The sequence below is a fragment of the Calliopsis andreniformis genome, chromosome 11 (genome assembly GCF_051401765.1).
Source record: "Calliopsis andreniformis isolate RMS-2024a chromosome 11, iyCalAndr_principal, whole genome shotgun sequence".
Classification (NCBI taxonomy): domain Eukaryota; kingdom Metazoa; phylum Arthropoda; class Insecta; order Hymenoptera; family Andrenidae; genus Calliopsis; species Calliopsis andreniformis.
Window position 1 is genome coordinate 8,647,605 of NC_135072.1, and position 16,488 is coordinate 8,664,092.

Below are 16,488 nucleotides of genomic sequence, written 5' to 3' on the forward strand. Positions count from 1 at the left end.
GCCTAGGTAGCCCGGAATGTAGAATTGGCCATGACTCTCAAACTGGTTGCAATTATTCCTGTTATATGATGGAAACACTGTTGTATTTCCATTGTATTTTATGCTTCAGGCGTAGGCTTCTTAATCCGTAGCTATTCGATATGGTGGAGCACTGCCCTAGAGTGAAGCCTAGGTTGCTCGGAACGTAGAAATGACTACTACTTTCACACTGTTTGCAATTATTCATTTAATACGATGGAAAAGCTGTTGTATTTATATCGTATTTTATGCTTCGGGCGTTGACTTCTTAGGCCCTAACATTTCGATCTAGTGGAGCAACGCCCTACAGTGCAGCCTAGGTTGCCCGGAACGTAGAAATGACCATTACATTCACACTGGTTGCAATTATTCGTCTTATACGATTGAAAAGCTGTTGCATTTATATCGTATTTTATGCTTCTGGCGTTGACTTCTTAGGCCCTAACTATTCCATCTGGTGGAACAACGCCCTTGGGTGAAGCCTAGGTTGCGCGGTACGTAGCAATGACTATAACTTTCACACTGGTAGCAATTATTCGTTTTATACGATGGAAAAACTGTTCTATTTATTTTGTATTTTATGCTTCGGGCGTTGACTTCTAAGGCCCTAGCTATTCGATCTGGTCGAGCAACGCCCTAGAGTGAAGCCTAGGTTGCCCGGAACGTAGAAATGACCATAACTTCCACACTGGTTGCAATTATTCGTTTTATACGATGGAAAAGCTGTTGTATTTATATCGTATTTTATGCTTCTGGCGTTGACCTCTTAGGCCCTAACTATTCGATCTGGTGGAACAACGACCTAGAGTGAAGCCTAGGTTGCCCGGAGCATGGAAATGACCATTACTTTCACACTGTTTGCAAATATACATTATATACGATGGAAAAGCTGTTGTATTTATATTGTATTTTATGCTTCTGGCGTTGACTTCTTACGACCTAACTATTTAATCTGGTAGAGCACCGCCCTATAGTGAAGCATAGGTTGCCCGGAACGTAGAACATACCATTACCTTCACACTGGTTGCTATTATTCGTTTTATGCGATGGAAAAACTGTTATATTTATATTGTATTTTATGCTTCTGGCGTTGACTTCTTAGGCCCTAGCCATTCGATCTGGTGGAACAACGCCCTAGAGTGAAGCCTAGGTTGCCTGGAACGTAGAAATGACCATCACATTTACACGGGTTGCAATTATTCCTGTTATGGGGTGGAAAGACTGTTGTATTTTTATTGTATTTTATACTTCAGGCGGTGACTTCTGAGGCCGTAGCTATTGGATGTGGTGGATGAACGCCATAGAGTGACGCCTAGGTTGCCCGGAACGTAGAAATGACCATAACTTTCACACTGGTTGCAATTATTCGTTTTATACGATGGAAAAGCTGTTGTATTTATATTGTATTTTATGCCTCTGGCGTTGACTTCTAAGGCCGTAGCTATTAGATGTGGTGGAGCAACGCCCTAGAGTGACGCCTAGGGTTCTCGGAACGTAGAAATGACCATTACTTTCACACTGGTTGCAATTATTCGTTTTATACGATGGAAAAACTGATGCATCTTGATCGTATTTTATGCACCCGGCGTTGACTTCTTAGGCCGTAACTATTCGATCTGGTCGAGCAACGCCCTGGAGTGAAACCTAGGTTGCCCGGACGTAGAAATGACCATAACTTTTACACTGGTAGCAATTATTCGTTTTATACAATGGAAAAACTGTTCTATTTATTTTGTATTTAATGCTTCGGGCGTTGACTTCTAAGGCCCTAACTGTTTGATCTGGTGGAGCAACGCCCTAGAGTGAAGCCAATGTTCCCCGGAACGTAGAAATGACCACTACTTTCACACTGTTTGCAATTATTCATTTAGTACGATGGAAAAGCTGTTGTATTTGTATCGTATTTTATGCTTCAGGCGTTGACTTCTTAGGCCGTAACTATTCGATCTGGCGGAGCAACGCCCTAGAGTGAAGCCTAGGTTGCTCGGAATGTAGAAATGACCATAACTTTCTACTGGTTGCAATTATTCCTGTTATATGATGGAAATACGGTTGTATTTTTATTGTATTTTATGCTTCGGGCGTAGGCTTCTTAATCCGTAGCTGTTCGATATGGTGCAGCACCGCCCTAGAGTGAAGCCTAGGTTGCTCGGAACGTAGAAATGACCACTACTTTCACACTGTTTGCAATTATTCATTTAATACGATGGAAAAGCTGTTGTATTTGTATCGTATTTTATGCTTCAGGCGTTGACTTCTTAGGCCGTAACTATTCGATCTGGCGGAGCAACGCCCTAGAGTGAAGCCTAGCTTGCTCGGAATGTAGAAGTGACCATAACTTTCATACTGGTTGCAATTATTCGTTTTATACGATGGAAAAGCTGTTGTATTTATATCGTATTTTATGCTTCTGGCGTTGTCTCCTTAGGCCGTAACTATTCGGTCTGGTGGAGCAACGCCCTGGAGTGAAACCTAGGTTGCCCGGAACGTAGAATTGGCCATCACTTTCACACTGGTTGCAATTATTCGTTTTATACGATGGAAAAGCTGATGCATCTTTATTGTATTTTATTCATCTGGGGTTGACTTCTAAGGCCGTAGCTATTAGATGTGGTGGAGCACTGCCCTAGAGTGAAGCCTAGGTTGCTCGGAAAGTAGAAATGACTACTACTTTCACACTGTTTGCAATTATTCATTTAATACGATGGAAAAGCTGTTGTATTTATATCGTATTTTATGCTTCGGCCGTTGACTTCTAAGGACCTAACTATTCGATCCGGCGGAGCATCGCCCTATAGTGAAGCCTAGGCTGCTCGGAATGTAGAAATGACAATAACTTTCACACTGGTTGCAATTATTCGTTTTATACGATGGAAAAACTGATGCATCTTTATTGTATTTTATTCATCTGGGGTTGACTTCTAAGGCCGTAGCTATTAGATGTGGTGGAGCAACGCCCTAGGGTGACGCCTAGGTTGCCCGGAACGTAGAAATGACCATTACTTTCACAATGTTTGCAATTATTCATTTTATACGATGGAAAAACTGTTGTACTTATATTGTATTTTATTCTTCTGGCGTTGACGTCTTAGGCCCTAACTATTCGATCTGGTGGAACAACGCCCTAGAGTGAAGCCTTGGTTGCCCGGAACATGGAAATGACCATTACTTTCACACTGTTTGCAAATATACATTATATACGATGGAAAAGCTGTTGTATTTATATTGTATTTTATGCTTCTGGCGTTGACTTCTTACGACCTAACTATTTAATCTGGTAGAGCACCGCCCTAGAGTGAAGCATAGGTTCCCCGGAACGTAGAACAAACCATTACCTTCACACTGGTTGCATTTATTCCTGTTATACAATGGAAAAACTGTTGCATCTGTATTGTATTTTATGCTTCTGGCGTTGACTTCTAAGGCCCTAACTATTCAATCTGTTGGAGCAATGCCCTAGGCTGAAGCCTAGGTTGCCCGGAACGTAGAAATGACCATAACTTTCACGCTGGTTGCAATTGTTTGTTTTATACGAATGAAATGCTGTTGTATTTGTATTGTATTTTATGCTTCTGGCGTTGACTTCTTAGGCCCTAACTATTCCCTCTGGTGGATCAACGCCCTAGAGTGAAACCTACGTTGCCCGGAACGTAGAAATGACCATTACTTTCACACTGGTTGCAATTATTCCTGTTACACGATGGAAAAACTGCGGCATTTTAATTGTATTTTATGCTTTTAGCGATGAATTCTAAGTCCCTAGCTATTCGATCTGGTGGAGCAACGCCCTAGAGTGACGCCTAGGTTGCTAGGAACGTGGAAATGACCATTAATTTCACACTGGTTGCAATTATTCGTTTTATACGGTGGAAATGCTGTTGCATTTATATCGTATTTTATGCATCTGGCGTTGACTTCTTAGGACCTAACTATTCGGTCTGGTGGAGCAACGCCCTGGAGTGAAACCTAGGTTGCCCGGAACGTAGAAATGACCATTACATTCACACTGGTTGCAATTATTCCTGTTATACGATTGAAAAACTGTTGTACTTTTATTGTATTCTTTGCTTCTGGCGTTTCATTCTAAGTCGCTAGCTATTTGATCTGGTGGAGCAACGACCTAGAGTGAAGCCTAGGTTGCCCGGAACGTAGAAATGACCATTACTTTCACATTGTTTGCTATTATTCATTTTGTACGATGGAAAAACTGTTGTATTTATATTGTATTTTATGCCTCTGTCGTTGACTTCTAAGGCCGTAGCTATTAGATGTGCTGGAATAACGCCCTAGAGTTACGCCTAGGTTGCCCGGAACGTAGAAATGACCATTATTTTCACAATGTTTGCAACTACTCATTTTATACGATGGAATAACAGTTGTACTTATATTGTATTTTATCCTTCTGGCGTTGAATTCTAAGTCCCTAGCTATTCGATCTGATAGAGCAACGCCCTAGAGTGAAGCCTAGGTTGCTCGGAATGTAGAAATGACCATAACTTTCACACTGGTTGCTATTATTCGTGTTATACAATGGAAAAAGTGTTATGTTTATATTGTATTTTATTCTTATGGCGTTGACTTCTTAGGCCCTAACTATTCGTTCTGGTGGAACAACGCCATAGAGTGAAGCCTAGGTTGCCTGGAACGTAGAAATGGCCACTACTTTGAGACTGTTTACAATTATTCGTTTTATACGATGGAAAAACTGTTGCATCTTTATTGTATTTTATGCTTCTGGCGTTGACTTCTAAGGCCCTAACTATTCGATCAGGTGGAGCAACGCCCTAGAGTGAAGCCTAGGTTGCTCGGAATGTAGAAATGACCATTACTTTCACACTGGTTGCAGTTAATCATTTTATACGATGGAAAAACTGTTGTACTTATATCGTATTTTATGCTTCTGGCGTTGACTTCTTAGGGCGTAACTATTCGGTCTGGTGGAGCAACGCTCTGGAGTGAAACCTAGGTTGCTCGGAACGTAGAATTGGCCATCACTTTCAAACTGGTAGCAATTATTCGTTTTATACAATGGAAAAACCGTTCTATTTATTTTGTGTTTTGTGCTTCGGGCGTTGACTTCTAAGGCCCTAACTGTATGATCTGGTGGAGCAACGCCCTAGAGTGAAGCCTAGGTTGCCCGGAACTTAGAAATGACCATAACATTCACACTGGTTACTATTATTCGTTTTATACGATGGAAAAGCTGTTGTATTTATATCGTATTTTATGCTTCTGGCGTTGACTTCTTAGGCCGTAACTATTCGGTCTGGTGGAGCAACGCCCTGGAGTGAAACCTAGGTTGCCTGGAACGTAGAATTGGCCATCACTTTCAAACTGGTTGCAATTATTCGTTTTATACGATGGAAAAGCTGTTGTGTTTATATCGCATTTTATGCTTTTGGCGTTGACTTCTTAGGCCGTAACTATTCGGTCTGGTGGAGCAACGCCCTAGAGTGAAGCCTAGGTAGCCCGGAACGTAGAATTGGCCATGACTCTCAAACTGGTTGCAATTATTCCTGTTATATGATGGAAACACTGTTGTATTTCTATTGTATTTTATGCTTCAGGCGTAGGCTTCTTAATCCGTAGCTATTCGATATGGTGGAGCACTGCCCTAGAGTGAAGCCTAGGTTGCTCGGAACGTAGAAATGACTACTACTTTCACACTGTTTGCAATTATTCATTTAATACGATGGAAAAGCTGTTGTATTTATATCGTATTTTATGCTTCGGGCGTTGACTTCTTAGGCCCTAACATTTCGATCTAGTGGAGCAACGCCCTACAGTGAAGCCTAGGTTGCCCGGAACGTAGATATGACCATGACCTTCACACAGGTTGCAATTATTCGTTTTATACGGTGTAAAGGCTGTTGTATTTATTTTGTATTTTATTCTTCTGGTGTTGACTTCTTAGGCCCTAACTATTCGATCTGGCGGAACAACGCCGTAGAGTGAAGCCTAGGTTGGCCGGAACGTAGAAATGACCATTACTTTCACACTGTTTGCAATTATCCCTTTTATACGATGGAAAAGCTGTTGTATTTATATCGTATTTTATGCTTCTGGCGTTGACTTCTAAGGACCTAACTATTCGATCTGGCGGAGCATCGCCCTATAGTGAAGCCTAGGCTGCTCGGAATGTAGAAATGACAATAACTTTCACACTGGTTGCAATTATTCGTTTTATACGATGGAAAAACTGATGCATCTTTATCGTATTTTATGCATCTGGCGTTGACTTCTTAGGCCGTAACTATTCGATCAGGTGGAGCAGCGCCCTGGAGTGAAACCTAGTTTGCCCGGGACGTAGAAATGACCATAACTTTCACACTGGTTGCTATTATTCGTTTTAGACGATGGAAAAACTGTTATATTTATATTGTATTTTATGCTTCTGGCGTTGACTTCTTAGGGCCTAACTATTCGATCTTGTGGAACGACGCCCCAGAGGGAAGACTAGGAGTCCCGGAACATGGAAATGACCATTACTTTCACACTGTTTGCAGTTATTCCTGTTATACGATCTAAAAACTTTTGCATCTTTATTGTATTTTATGCTTCTGGCGTTGTCTTCTAAGGCCCTAGCTATTCGATTTGGTGGAGCAACGCCCGAGAGTGGAGCCTAGGTTGCCCGGTACGTAGAAACGACCATTACTTTCACACTGTTTGCAAATATACATTATATACGATGGAAAATCTGTTGTGTTTATGTTGTATTTTATGCTTCTGGCGTTGACTTCTTAGGCCCTAACTATTTGATCTGGTGGTGCACCGCCCTGGAGTGAAGCCTAGGTTGCCCGGAACGTAGAAAAGACCATTATCTTCACACTGGTTGCAATTATTCCTGTTTTACGATGGAAAAACTGTTGCATCTTTATTGTATTTTATGCTTCTGGCGTTGATTTCTAAGGCCCTAATTATTCGATCTGGTGGAGCAACGCCCTAGAGTGAAGCCTAGGTTGCCCGGAACGTAGAAATGACCATTACATTCACACTGGTTGCAATTATTCGTCTTATACGATTGAAAAGCTGTTGCATTTATATCGTATTTTATGCTTCTGGCGTTGACTTCTTAGGCCCTAACTATTCCATCTGGTGGAACAACGCCCTTGGGTGAAGCCTAGGTTGCGCGGTACGTAGCAATGACTATAACTTTCACACTGGTAGCAATTATTCGTTTTATACGATGGAAAAACTGTTCTATTTATTTTGTATTTTATGCTTCGGGCGTTGACTTCTAAGGCCCTAGCTATTCGATCTGTTCGAGCAACGCCCTAGAGTGAAGCCTAGGTTGCTCGGAACGTAGAAATGACCACTACTTTCACACTGTTTGCAATTATTCATTTAATACGATGGAAAAGCTGTTGTATTTGTATCGTATTTTATGCTTCAGGCGTTGACTTCTTAGGCCGTAACTATTCGATCTGGCGGAGCAACGCCCTAGAGTGAAGCCTAGGTTGCTCGGAATGTAGAAATGACCATAACTTTCATACTGGTTGCAATTATTCCTGTTATATGATGGAAATACTGTTGTATTTTTATTGTATTTTATGCTTCAGGCGTAGGCTTCTTAATCCGTAGCTGTTCGATATGGTGCAGCACCGCCCTAGAGTGAAGCCTAGGTTGCTCGGAACGTAGAAATGACCACTACTTTCACACTGTTTGCAATTATTCATTTAATACGATGGAAAAGCTGTTGTATTTGTATCGTATTTTATGCTTCAGGCGTTGACTTCTTAGGCCGTAACTATTCGATCTGGCGGAGCAACGCCCTAGAGTGAAGCCTAGCTTGCTCGGAATGTAGAAATGACCATAACTTTCATACTGGTTGCAATTATTCGTTTTATACGATGGAAAAGCTGTTGTATTTATATCGTATTTTATGCTTCTGGCGTTGTCTTCTTAGGCCGTAACTATTCGGTCTGGTGGAGCAACGCCCTGGAGTGAAACCTAGGTTGCCCGGAACGTAGACTTGGCCATCACTTTCAAACTGGTTGCAATTATTCCTGTTATATGATGGAAGCACTGTTGTATTTTTTTTTGCATTTTATGGTTCGGGCGTTGACTTGTAAGGCCCTAACTATTCAATCTGTTGGAGCAACGCCCTAGGGTGAAGCCTAGGTTGCTCGGAAAGTAGAAATGGCCATAACTTTCATACTGGTTGCAATTATTCGTTTTATACGATGGAAAAACTGTTGTATTTATATTGTATTTTATGCTTCTGGCGTTGACTTCTAAGGCACTAACTATTCGATATGGTGGAGCAACTCCCTAGAGTGAAGCCTAGGTAGCCCGGAACGTAGAAATGACTACTACTTTCACACTGTTTGCAATTATTCATTTAATACGACGGAAAAGCTGTTGTATTTATATCGTATTTTATGCTTCGGGCGTTGACTTCTAAGGACCTAACTATTCGATCTGGCGGAGCATCGCCCTATAGTGAAGCCTAGGCTGCTCGGAATGAAGAAATGACAATAACTTTCACACTGGTTGCAATTATTCGTTTTATACGATGGAAAAACTGATGCATCTTTATCGTATTTTATGCATCTGGCGTTGACTTCTTAGGCCGTAACTATTCGATCAGGTGGAGCAGCGCCCTGGAGTGAAACCTAGTTTGCCCGGGACGTAGAAATGACCATAACTTTCACACTGGTTGCTATTATTCGTTTTAGACGATGGAAAAACTGTTATATTTATATTGTATTTTATGCTTCTGGCGTTGACTTCTTAGGGCCTAACTATTCGATCTTGTGGAACGACGCCCCAGAGGGAAGACTAGGAGTCCCGGAACATGAAATGACCATTACTTTCACACTGTTTGCAGTTATTCCTGTTATACGATCTAAAAACTTTTGCATCTTTATTGTATTTTATGCTTCTGGCGTTGTCTTCTAAGGCCCTAGCTATTCGATTTGGTGGAGCAACGCCCGAGAGTGGAGCCTAAGTTGCCCGGTACGTAGAAACGACCATTACTTTCACACTGTTTGCAAATATACATTATATACGATGGAAAATCTGTTGTGTTTATGTTGTATTTTATGCTTCTGGCGTTGACTTCTTAGGCCCTAACTATTTGATCTGGTGGTGCACCGCCCTAGAGTGAAGCCTAGGTTGCCCGGAACGTAGAAAAGACCATTATCTTCACACTGGTTGCAATTATTCCTGTTTTACGATGGAAAAACTGTTGCATCTTTATTGTATTTTATGCTTCTGGCGTTGATTTCTAAGGCCCTAATTATTCGCTCTGGTGGAGCAACGCCCTAGAGTGAAGCCTAGGTTGCCCGGAACGTAGAAATGACCATTACATTCACACTGGTTGCAATTATTCGTCTTATACGATTGAAAAGCTGTTGCATTTATATCGTATTTTATGCTTCTGGCGTTGACTTCTTAGGCCCTAACTATGCCATCTGGTGGAACAACGCCCTTGGGTGAAGCCTAGGTTGCGCGGTACGTAACAATGACTATTACTTACACACTGGTAGCAATTATTCGTTTTATACGATGGAAAAACTGTTCTATTTATTTTGTATTTTATGCTTCGGGCGTTGACTTCTTAGGCCCTAACATTTCGATCTAGTGGAGCAACGCCCTACAGTGAAGCCTAGGTTGCCCGGAACGTAGATATGACCATGACCTTCACACAGGTTGCAATTATTCGTTTTATACGGTGTAAAGGCTGTTGTATTTATTTTGTATTTTATTCTTCTGGTGTTGACTTCTTAGGCCCTAACTATTCGATCTGGCGGAACAACGCCGTAGAGTGAAGCCTAGGTTGCCCGGAACGTAGAAATGACCATTACTTTCACACTGTTTGCAATTATCCCTTTTATACGATGGAAAAGCTGTTGTATTTATATCGTAGTTTATGCTTCTGGCGTTGACTTCTAAGGACCTAACTATTCGATCTGGCGGAGCATCGCCCTATAGTGAAGCCTAGGCTGCTCGGAATGTAGAAATAACAATAACTTTCACACTGGTAGCAATAATTCGTTTTATACGATGGAAAAACTGTTCTATTTATTTTGTATTTTATGCTTCGGGCGTTGTCTTCTAAGGCCCTAGCTATTCGATCTGGTCGAGCAACGCCTTAGAGTGAAGCCTAGGTTGCCCGGAACGTAGAAATGACCATAACTTTCACAATGTATGCAATTATTCATTTTATGCGATAGAAAAACTGTTGTACTTATATTGTATTTTATGCTTCTAGCGTTGACTCCATAGGCACTAACTATTCGGTCTGTTGGAAAAACGCCCTAGAGTGAATCCTAGGTTGCTCGGAATGTAGAAATGGCCATAACTTTCACACTGGTTGCAATTAGTCCTGCTATACGATGGACAAACGGTTGCATTTTTATGGTATTTTATGCTTCTGGCGTTGACTTCTAAGGCCGTAGCTATTAGATATGGTGGAGCAACGCCCTAGAGTGACTGCTAGGTTACCCGGAACGTAGAAATGACCAGTACTTTCACACTGGTTGCAGTTATTCCTGTTATACGATGGAAAAACTGTTGCATCTTTATTGCATTTTATCCTTCTGGCGTTGACTTGTAAGGCCCTAACTATTCGATCTGGTGGAGCAACGCCCTAGAGTGAACCCTAGGCTGCTCGGAATGTAGAAATGTCTATAACTTTCACACTGGTTGCTATTATTCGTTTTATACGATGGAAAAGCTGTTATATTTATATTGCATTTTCTGCTTCTGGCGTTGAATGCTAAGTCCCTAGCTCGTCGATCTGGTGGAGCAACGCCCTAGAGTGAAGGCTAGGTTGCCCGGAACGTAGAAATGACTATGACTTTCACACTGTTTGCAATTATTCATTTTATGCGATGGAAAAGCTGTTGTATTTATATTGTATTGTATGCTTCTGGCGTGGACTTCGAAGGCCCTAACTGTTCGATCTGGTGGAGCAACGCCCTAGAGTGAAGCCTAGGTTGCCCGGAACGTAGAAATGACCATTACTTTCACAATGTTTGCAACTACTCATTTTATACGATGGAATAACTGTTGTACTTATATTGTATTTTATCCTTCTGGCGTTGAATTCTAAGTCCCTAGCTATTCGATCTGATAGAGCAACGCCCTAGAGTGAAACCTAGGTTATCCGGAACGTAGAAATGACCAGTACATTCACACTGGTTGCAGTTATTCCTGTAAAACGATGGAAAAACTGTTGCATCTTTATTGTATTTTATGCTTCGGGCGTTGACTTCTAAGGCCCAAACTGATTGATCTGGTGGAGCAGCGCCCTAGTGTGAAGCCTAGATTGCCCGGAACGTTGAAATGATCATAATTTCACACTGGTTGCTATTATTCGTGTTATACGATGGAAAAAGTGTTATGTTTATATTGTATTTTATTCTTATGGCGTTGACTTCTTAGGCCCTAACTATTCGTTCTGGTGGAACAACGCCATAGAGTGAAGCCTAGGTTGCCTGGAACGTAGAAATGGCCACTACTTTGAGACTGTTTACAATTATTCGTTTTATACGATGGAAAAACTGTTGCATATTTATTGTATTTTATGTTTCTGGCGTTGACTTCTAAGGCCCTAACTATTCGATCAGGTGGAGCAACGCCCTGGAGTGAAGCCTAGGTTGCTCGGAACGTAGAAGTGACCATTACTTTCATAATGTTTGCAACTACGCATTTTATACGATGGAATAACTGTTGTACTTATATTGTATTTTATCCTTCTGGCGTTGAATTCTTAGTCCCTAACTATTCCCTCTGGTGGATCAACGCGGTAGGGTGAAACCTACGTCGCCCGGAACGTAGAAATGACCATTACTTTCACACTGGTTGCAATTATTCGTTTTATACGATGGAAAAGCTGTTGTATTTATATCGTATTTTATGCTTCTGGCGTTGACTTCTTAGGCCCTAACTATTCCATCCGGTGGAGCACCGCCCTAGAGTGAAGCCTAGGTTGTCCGGAACGTAGAAATGACCATAACTTTCACACTGGTAGCAATTATTCGTTTCATACGATGGAAAAGCTGTTGTATTTATATCGTACTTTATGCTTCTGGCGTTGACTTCTAAGGCCGTAGCTATTCGATGAGGTGGAGCAACGCCCTAGAGTGACGCCTAGGTTGCCCGGAACGTAGAAATGACCATTACTTTCACAATGTTTGCAATTACTCATTTCATACGATGAAAAAACTGTTGTACTTATACTGTATTTTATCCTTCTGGCTTTGAATTCTAAGTCTCTAGCTAATCGATCTGCTGGAGCAACGCCCTAGAGTGAAACCTAGGTTTCCCGGAACGTAGAAATGACCATCACTTTCAAACTGGTTGCAGTTGTTGCTGTTATACGATGGAAAAACTGTTGCATCTTTATTGTATTTTATGCTTCTGGCGTTGACTTCTAAGGCCCTAACTATTCGATCTGGTGGAGCAACTCCCTAGAGTGAACACTAGGTTGCTCGGAATGTATAAATGTCCACAACTTTCACACTGGTTGCAATTATTCGTTTTATACGATGGAAAAGCTGTTGTATTCATATCGTATTTTATGCTTCTGGCGTTGACTTCTTAGGCCCTAACTATTCCATCTGGTGGAACAACGCCCTAGGGTGAAGCCTAGGTTGCCCGGAACGCAGAAATGACCATAACTTTCACACTGGTAGCAATTATTCGTTTTATACGATGGAAAAACTGTTCTATTTATTTTGTATTGTACGCTTCGGGCGTTGACTTCTAAGGCCCTAGCTATTCGATCTGGTCGAGCAACGCCTCAGAGTTAAGTCTAGTAAGCCCGAATCGTCGATATGGTCATTACTTTCGCACTGGTTGCAATTAGTCATGCTATACGATGGAAAAACTGTTGTATTTTTATTGTGTTTTATGCTTCTGGCGTTCACTTCTTAGGCCCTAACTATTCGATCTGATGGAACAATGCCCTAGAGTGACCCCTAGGTTGCCCGGAACGTAGAAATGACCATTACTTTCACAATGTTTGCAACTACTCATTTTATACGATGGAATAACTGTTGTACTTATATTGTATTTTATCCTTCTGGCGTTGAATTCTAAGTCCCTAGCTATTCGATCTGATAGAGCAACGCCCTAGAGTGAAACCTAGGTTATCCGGAACGTAGAAATGACCAGTACATTCACACTGGTTGCAGTTATTCCTGTAAAACGATGGAAAAACTGTTGCATCTTTATTGTATTTTATGCTTCGGGCGTTGACTTCTAAGGCCCAAACTGATTGATCTGGTGGAGCAGCGCCCTAGTGTGAAGCCTAGATTGCCCGGAACGTTGAAATGATCATAACTTTCACACTGGTTGCTATTATTCGTGTTATACGATGGAAAAAGTGTTATGTTTATATTGTATTTTATTCTTATGGCGTTGACTTCTTAGGCCCTAACTATTCGTTCTGGTGGAACAACGCCATAGAGTGAAGCCTAGGTTGCCTGGAACGTAGAAATGGCCACTACTTTGAGACTGTTTACAATTATTCGTTTTATACGATGGAAAACCTGTTGCATATTTATTGTATTTTATGTTTCTGGCGTTGACTTCTAAGGCCCTAACTATTCGATCAGGTGGAGCAACGCCCTGGAGTGAAGCCTAGGTTGCTCGGAACGTAGAAGTGACCATTACTTTCATAATGTTTGCAACTACGCATTTTATACGATGGAATAACTGTTGTACTTATATTGTATTTTATCCTTCTGGCGTTGAATTCTTAGGCCCTAACTATTCCCTCTGGTGGATCAACGCGGTAGGGTGAAACCTACGTCGCCCGGAACGTAGAAATGACCATTACTTTCACACTGGTTGCAATTATTCGTTTTATACGATGGAAAAGCTGTTGTATTTATATCGTATTTTATGCTTCTGGCGTTGACTTCTTAGGCCCTAACTATTCCATCCGGTGGAGCACCGCCCTAGAGTGAAGCCTAGGTTGTCCGGAACGTAGAAATGACCATAACTTTCACACTGGTAGCAATTATTCGTTTCATACGATGGAAAAGCTGTTGTATTTATATCGTATTTTATGCTTCTGGCGTTGACTTCTAAGGCCGTAGCTATTCGATGTGGTGGAGCAACGCCCTAGAGTGACGCCTAGGTTGCCCGGAACGTAGAAATGACCATTACTTTCACAATGTTTGCAATTACTCATTTCATACGATGAAAAAACTGTTGTACTTATACTGTATTTTATCCTTCTGGCTTTGAATTCTAAGTCTCTAGCTAATCGATCTGCTGGAGCAACGCCCTAGAGTGAAACCTAGGTTTCCCGGAACGTAGAAATGACCATCACTTTCAAACTGGTTGCAGTTGTTGCTGTTATACGATGGAAAAACTGTTGCATCTTTATTGTATTTTATGCTTCTGGCGTTGACTTCTAAGGCCCTAACTATTCGATCTGGTGGAGCAACTCCCTAGAGTGAACACTAGGTTGCTCGGAATGTATAAATGTCCACAACTTTCACACTGGTTGCAATTATTCGTTTTATACGATGGAAAAGCTGTTGTATTCATATCGTATTTTATGCTTCTGGCGTTGACTTCTTAGGCCCTAACTATTCAATCTGGTGGAACAACGCCCTAGGGTGAAGCCTAGGTTGCCCGGAACGCAGAAATGACCATAACTTTCACACTGGTAGCAATTATTCGTTTTATACGATGGAAAAACTGTTCTATTTATTTTGTATTGTACGCTTCGGGCGCTGACTTCTAAGGCCCTAGCTATTCGATCTGGTCGAGCAACGCCTTAGAGTGAAGCCTAGGTTGCCCGGAACGTAGAAATGACCATAACTTCCACACTGGTTGCAATTATTCGTTTTATACGATGGAAAAGCTGTTGGATTTATATCGTATTTTATGCTTCTGGCGTTGACTTCTTAGGCCCCAACTATTCCATCTGGTGGAACAACGCCGTAGGGTGTAGCCTAGGTTGCCCGGAACGTAGAAATGACCATTACTTTCACAATCTTTGCAATTACTCATTTCATACGATGAAAAAACTGTTGTACTTATACTGTATTTTATCCTTCTGGCTTTGAATTCTAAGTCTCTAGCTAATCGATCTGGTGGAGCAACGCCCTAGAGTGAAACCTAGGTTTCCCGGAACGTAGAAATGACCATCACTTTCAAACTGGTTGCAGTTATTCCTGTTATACGATGGAAAAACTGTTGCATCTTTATTGTATTTTATGCTTCTGGCGTTGACTTCTAAGGCCCTAACTATTCGATCTGGTGGAGCAACGTCCTAGAGTGAACACTAGGTTGCTCGGAATGTATAAATGTCCACAACTCTCACACTGGTTGCAATTATTCGTTTTATGGGATGGAAAAGCTGTTGTATTTTTATTGCATTTTATGCTTCTGGCGTTCACTTCTTAGGCCCTAACTATTCGATCTGGTGGAACAAAGCCCTTGTGTGAACCCAAGGTTGCCCGAAACGTAGAAATGACCATAACTATCACACTGGTAGCAATTATTCGTTTTATACGATTGAAAAGATGTTATATTTATATTGCATTTTATGCTTCAGGCATTGAATTCTAAGTCCCTAGCTATTCGATCTGGTGGAGCAACGCCCTAGAGTGAAGCCTAGGTTGCCCGGAACGTAGAAATGGAAATAACTTTCACACCGGTAGCAATTATTCGTTTTATACGATGGAAAAACTGTTGTATTTGTATTGTATTTTATGCTTCGGGCGTTGACTTCTAAGGCCCTAACTATTCAATCTGTTGGGTCAACGCCCTAGAGTGAAGACTAGGTTGCTCGGAATGTAGAAATGACCATAAAATTCACACTGGTTGAAGTTATTCGTTTTATACGATGGAAAAACTCTTGTATTTTTATAGTATTTTATGCTTCTGGCGTTGACTTCTAAGGCCCTAAATATTCGATCTGGTGGAGCAATGCCTCAGAGTTAAGTTTAGGATGCCCGAAACGCCGAAATGATCATGACTTTCACGCTTGTTGCAATTATTCCTGTTATGCGATGAAAAGACTGTTGTATTTTTATTGTATTTTATGCTTCAGGCGTGGACTTCTGAGGCCGTAGATATTCGATGTGGTGGAAGAACGCCATACAGTGAAGCCTAGGTTGCTCGGAACGTACAAATGACCACTACTTTCACACTGTTTGCAATTATTCATTTAATACGATGGAAATGCTGTTGTATTTATATCGTATTTTATGCTTCGGGCGTTGACTTCTTAGGCCGTAACTATTCGATCTGGTGGTGCAACGCCCTGGAGTGAAACCTGGGTTGCCCGGAACGTAGAAATGACCATTACTATCACACTGGTTGCAAATTATTCCTGCTATACGATGGCAAAACTGTTGTATTTTTATTGCATTTTATGCTTCTGGCGTTCACTTCTTAGGCCCAAACTATTCGATCTGGTGGAACAACGGCCTAGGGTGAACCCTAGGTTGCCCGGAACGTAGAAATGACCATAACTTTCACACTGGTTGCAATTAT